Below are 6,355 nucleotides of genomic sequence, written 5' to 3'. Positions count from 1 at the left end.
CCAGGGAGTGAACTAGGAGCTTTGTTGTGTCTTTGGTTAGAAAGGGGCGTATTTTGGAGATGTTGCGGAGGTTAAGGCGGCAAGATTTGGGCAACGATTGGATGTGGGGCTTGAAGGAGAGTTATTGCTGTTTGTCATTCGCAGATCAATTCTGTTACAAAAGTATCATATTTAAGCAAGCGCAGTCTGCAGATCCGGCGCATGCACAGATCATGCAGACTTGCGCAGTTACTAATCTACAAACACTGCTCATCAGGTGACCATGAATCATAATTCCTGTAAAAACTGTTTTCTATCACTTACAAACATATTATTTTGAATAGAGGGGGAATGTGGAACTTTAAATGAAGTGCATGATCTGGCATACCATGCACCTCCATCCCTGTTAATTTGGAAAAAGGACAAAGTTGGGGCTTTAAATGAGACGTATGACACAGCCGGTAAGAGTAATAAACAGTACCACATTTATTTTAACATATGCATACATGTAGAACCATAACATGTTACAAATTGTAAAAAGACTAAAAATATAAGCTGAGATGTAGTCCCCAAGTGTAAGTTGTATGGAAACAAACATTGCACCATAACTTGAATCTGTAATTGACTTAGAAATAATAACTGCATCAAATAGGCTCAACACGTTTCGTGGACCGTGTAACCACTTCCTCAGGAGACACATATCACCTGAAGAGCTATCTTCCCCATCATTCTATATGATGTGGGCAAGATTGTCCAAGTACATCAATTTACAGAATTCTGCAACAAATAAGGTTCATATACAGCAGACTGCAATTTACAAATTTCCCCCTCCAAAGTATCTGTAAAATAAATCATGTGTACAATTATTATAGTCAATGTGTGTACCAATAATTTTGGGATTCCAATAATATTCTGACCCTGATTCGCCAAGAATCGCCAAGAATCGCCAAGAATCGCCAAGAAAAGCTTAATTTATAAAATAAGGTCTGCAGGCATCGACCCCAAGGTTTGCTCTTGGATACGGAACTGGCTAAAAGGGCATGTCCAAAGGGTGGTAATAAATAGCGCATACTCAGACTGGTCAGGGGGGGTAAGTGGGGTCCCCCAAGGCTCAGTCCTGGGACCAACCTTGTTCAATTTATTCATAAACAGCATTGAGGACGGGATCAGTAGTTCTATATCAGATTTTGCAGATGACACAAAATTGGGCAGGGCAATAACTGCACAGCATGAAGCAGATATCCTACAGTATGACCTGGACAAAATAACAGAGCGGGCAACGACATGGCAAATGAGGTTTAATGTGGAGAAGTGTAAGGTTTTGCACTTGGGGACTAAAAGCATAAAAGCACAATACACGCTAGGGGGGAATCAAAAATGGAGAAAGATCTGGGAGTCTTAGTAGAAGATAGACTAAGCAACAGCATGCAATGTCAAGCGGCAGCTGCCAAAGCCGGCAGAATATTAGCATGCATAAAGAAAGGGATGTATTCCAGAGATAAAACTATAATCCTTCCACTTTATAAAACTCTGGTCTGACCGCATCTGGAGTATTCTGTCCAGTTCTGGTCGCCAGTCCTCAGGAGGGATGTGTTGGAGCTGGAGAAAGTCCAGAGAAGGGCAACTAAACTAATTAGGGGATTGGAGGATCTTAATTATGAAGAGCATCTGCAATTGCTTGATTTATTCTCCCTGGAGAAGAGACGCCTGAGAGGGGACATGATAGCAATTTATAAATACCTCAATGGTGATCTCAGCATAGAAAAAAAGCTATTCAGTTGAAAGGATTGCATGAGGACTCGAGGGCATGCAATGCAATTAGAGGAGAAGTGTTTTAACCTCAGGCAACGCAGGGGATTCTTTACTGTTAGGGCTACAGGATTGTAGAATTCTCTAACACAAGAGGTGGTTTCTGCGGGAAGTATGGCTACTTTCAAAAGACTCTTAGACGTACATCTCAAGGATCAGAACATTCAGGGGTATGAGAGATGATTACAGCCACACACACCTACACAGGTTGAACTGGATGGACTATTGTCTTTATTCAACCTCAACTACTATGTAACTATGTATGTAATGGCATAACTACAAATTTACACATGATTATTGATTTAGTCACATTATATATAATTATGGTTCCTAAACAGTGTGTATCATTACAAACCATTTTGGAGGCTTCTAAATGTATCCATACTTTATTTGGAATACTGGAATTAAAGATGGTCCTCCATGAAGGGCCTCCAAGGGAGTTCATTACCTGTCATAAGCATAGTTTGCATAGTGCTTTTCTGTTGTTGTTCATACATGGTTTGCAAGGTACACACTGTCCAGTTAACAAACTTAGTTACATTAACATCAAAACCATAAGCAAATTTATAAGAAGCATTAACTAAATTTAGCATTAAAGTATCTATCCCAGCATCAATACTAATCGGATGACATATACTGTAGTAGGCATCCATCGTGCCTGAAGTGTTAATCCCTCATTAATCTTGCTACCGGCGCTATGGAGCCTGTTAGCTAAAGTTTCTATATCAAAACCATTTTTAGAGTTCCAGTTAATGATCCATATCCACCTAGCACAGTGTCATACCATGCTCGTCGTTTCCGAGATGAACAAATCTTTGAATTAGGTGGAAACCGTACCTGGGCATAGATTACAGTTTTTTTTTGTGCATGCAATCCTACTTTCTCACATGTCGATGGAAGTCTTTTTTATATGCCCAGGATCAATATGAGAAGCATTAATATCGACAAAAATCAAAAATTGTGCCCACCATGTTCTGTTATCAATGTGTGTGCCATTTGCACATGTTATTACATCAGTCTCATTCAAATAAAATGTAAAGTTATATCCATTATTAGAACAGTTCTTACAAAATTTTATTTGTGCTGTCCTGTTCAAGTATGGAAATTCCTTAGGCCTTTGACAGCAACTAATGTTTACTTGAGCCTTAACCGCTTGCCGACCGCCGCACGAATATTTACTGCGGCGGTCAGCCCCTCACAGGCAAAGCGACGTAGGACTACGTCACTGGCTTGTGAGGCTCTAGGGACCGAGCGCGCGCCGCCGGAGGCACGCTCCAGCTCCCGCGCGGTCACGGACCCCCCGCGCGTGTTCCCGGCGGACCCGATGTCCGCCGGGCACTCGCGATCATCCGTTACACTGGAAGAAAGGCAGGCGGCTAATGTAAACAAAGCCGCCTGTCATTCTTCCCTGTGTAAGAATGGAGATCACACGGTTCTACTATGTAGGACCGTTGATCTCTGTTTTTACACTAGTAGCCACAGCCAATCACAGTAAGAATCACGCCCCTAGGGACACACTTAACCCCTCCCTCTCCAATAGAGTTAACTCCTTCACTGCCAGTGTCATTTTTACAGTAACAGTGCATATGTATAGCACTGATTACTGTAGTAATGTCACTGGTAACCCCAAAAGTGTCAAAAATGTCAGTCAAGGGTCCGATCTGTCCGCAACAATGTCGCAGTCCCGCAAAAAAAACGCAGATCGCCGCCATTACTCATTAAAAAAAAAAAACAACAAAAATCTTTCCCTTAGTTAGTAAACGCAATAACTTTTGCGCAAACCAAACAAAATACGCTTTTTGTGATTTTTTTTTACCAAACATAGGTAGCAGAAAACAAATTGGCCTAAAATGTTAAAAAAGTTTGATTTTTACATTTTGGGGGGGGGGGGGGGGATTTCATATAATAAAATGTGAAAAATATTGTTATTTTTGCAAAATTGTCGCTCTTTTTTTGTTTGTAGCGCATGATCAAAAAATCGCACAGGTGATCAAATACCACCAAAAGAAAGCTCTGTTTGTGGGGGAAAAAAGAGCGTCAAATTCGTTTAGGTACAGCGGTGCACATCCGCGCAATTGTCCGTTAAAGTCACGCAGTGCCGAATCGCAAAATAGGCCCTGGTCAGGAAGGGGGTAAAATGTTCTGGGGCTTAAGTGGTTAATATACACGCGTCCTGTTCTATTATGTAAGGCAGGGGTATTGAATTAAAATTCACAAAGGTCCAGTCAATAAAATATTCTTCCAGCAGAGGTCCGAACCGCATGTTTGTGCGATGACCGTCCTGTATCCTCGCAATCAATCACCTGCTTGTTAACTTGGGTAGCCCCCGCCCTCTGTCGATAGCTGTCCTGCCTCCAGCTGTTGCTCTGGGAGAATGGCCGTGGTGATGGCTGTGGTCAGAACAACTCTAAAGAGTGGGACTGCAGGGGTCCGGATGAGACATTAGCTGGGTCCGAACTTGGACCGCAGTCTGCCATTTAGTGATGCCCGATGTAAGGCCTAAGAAGGCCGATATCCGTGATGATCTGGTGCTCCTGCCCACACAGAGCCATTAAATGAAATTTTAAGTATAGTACAATCTAAAAACAGTTTAGTGACCCGGAGCAACCACAGTGGGAGGCCTCCATCCCTAAAAAGGTATACAAAAAATATATATAAAGGAGGTCATGGGACTTTGAGTGAGGCCAACCACTTTACCAAAGCAGATATGTAGAGTACATACGTTAACAGGTTGGTTGGAGAAATAGAACAATACAGCGAAAATAAATGCAAAAAAACAAAAAACAATTCCAGAGTGAGATAAAAATATATATATATGTATTTGAGAACTGACATATAACAATTCATGATAGATACAGTAAATATATAATACAATTACATGATAATATATATAAGAAATAAATAGTATAATAATTGTGAGCCATGTGAGGGTGATATCCCCGATATCCTTCAAGTGAAATTGCTCCATTTCACTTGAAGGATAACGGGGATATCACCTTCACATGGCTCACAAAGGCATCTACAGTATTTTCATTTAATTGGTATTTATATGGGTTGGAATTTACCTACAGTTTTTATACTATGGATTACACTCTGCACTTGACCTGCCCCCCCCCCCCCCCCCGAATGTCCACTCGTCTTGGATGGGTCTTTTTGCCACAGCCCCGGGTGAAGCTTGTGTCTGCCACCCCTTCACCCTTCTTTTTAGATGCTGATTTTTAGATCTTTTTGCATTACACTCTTGAAGAAGCGGATAGGGTTCTGCGAAACAAGTGGTTTCATTCAACATGTCTATATCAATCATGTATTTATTTCTTATATATATTATCATGTAATTGTATTATGTATTTACTGTATCTATCATGAATTGTTATATGTCCTTTCTCAAATACATATATATTTTTACTTCATTCAGGAATTGTTATTTTTTTTTGCATTTATTTTCGCTGTATTGTTCTATTTCTCCAACCAACCTTTTAACTTTTGTACTCTATATATCTACTGGTTGGTCTCTCTCAAAGTCCCATGACCTCCTTTATATATATTTTTTTTGTATAAGTATAGTACAAGCTTGAGTACTAGCACAGGTAAAATTATCTTGTTTCCTGGTCCGTGTATCGTTCTTCCAGCCCCATGATCGGAATGATGTGTTGGTATTCAAAATTATAGTTCCAGGAGTTCAGGCCTCAACGCCAGATTCGACCAACAACACGATACCAAGGATTCCAAGGACTATGACAAGTACGCCATTGCTCTACAAAGAAATATAGTATAAATCATTCTTGCAAATAACATTTGTCCTGTGGTACATATTCCCATCTTTCCTCTCCTGGTCTCATAATCAATAGGGTGCGATCTTTCCCTACGGCAATCACTTCTGCTGGTTCCGGTGGACCTGATTGTCTTTGGACCCATACTTTGGCCCCCACATTCACTACATTAGTAGAACCAAAACCTTTATCACCCCTAACTGTCAAGGTAGTAGGTGCCTCTCCCTCTTTCATTTGTGCGATATACAAGGGAATCAGTAACAATTGAGTGATCCTCTCTTGTGTAGAAACAAGTTACCGATCCGGTCCTAGATTAATTAAAACCACTTTTATTTCTCCCTGATAGTCTGAGTCTATAACTCCTCCCAGGACTACTACCCCTCTAGCTGCCATGCTAGATCTAGTTGCTAGTTGTCCATAATGACCTGTTGGAATCTGACATCCTATACCTGTTTTTATAATACTCACCTTTCCTGGTGGTATCACCACCGTTTCCACTGAGTGAAGATCCAGTCCTGCAGCATCTGGGGAGGCCCTAAATGGTGTCTGAGCATCTTTATGCATTTTCCAATAAACCAATGTCTCTACTGTAACAGTATCTATAGTTAAATTAGGTGTCAACATCCTCATTAAAGGAGTAGCAGAGTTTGTTATTGGCCTATTATTGATAATTTGCAAAGCCTCTGATAGATTGTCTCTCCATTGACCAAAGACATCTGATCCCTGTATTTTCGTTCATGTATTTTTCAAAATACCATTCATTCGTTCTATTAAACCTGCAGCTTGTGGATAATAGG

General features: G+C 40.8%; 1 pseudogene across 1 annotated transcript; it reads right to left on the bottom strand.

Moving 5' to 3' along the window:
* Positions 1 to 741: 741 nt before the first annotated feature.
* LOC309557635 lies at positions 742 to 6,122 on the bottom strand (annotated as a pseudogene). Its single transcript has 4 exons — positions 6,027 to 6,122; positions 2,046 to 2,851; positions 917 to 945; positions 742 to 818 (listed from the first exon to the last, which is right to left on the bottom strand). The product of its transcript is annotated as an uncharacterized misc_RNA (transcript).
* Between the last annotated feature and the right edge of the window lie 233 nt (positions 6,123 to 6,355).

The sequence above is a fragment of the Pelophylax lessonae genome, assembly GCF_965119305.1.
Source record: "Pelophylax lessonae genome assembly, chromosome: 6".
NCBI lineage: Eukaryota > Metazoa > Chordata > Amphibia > Anura > Ranidae > Pelophylax > Pelophylax lessonae.
Note: the sequence above shows the minus strand (reverse complement) of the source record. Positions and strands in the feature narration are given on the sequence as shown.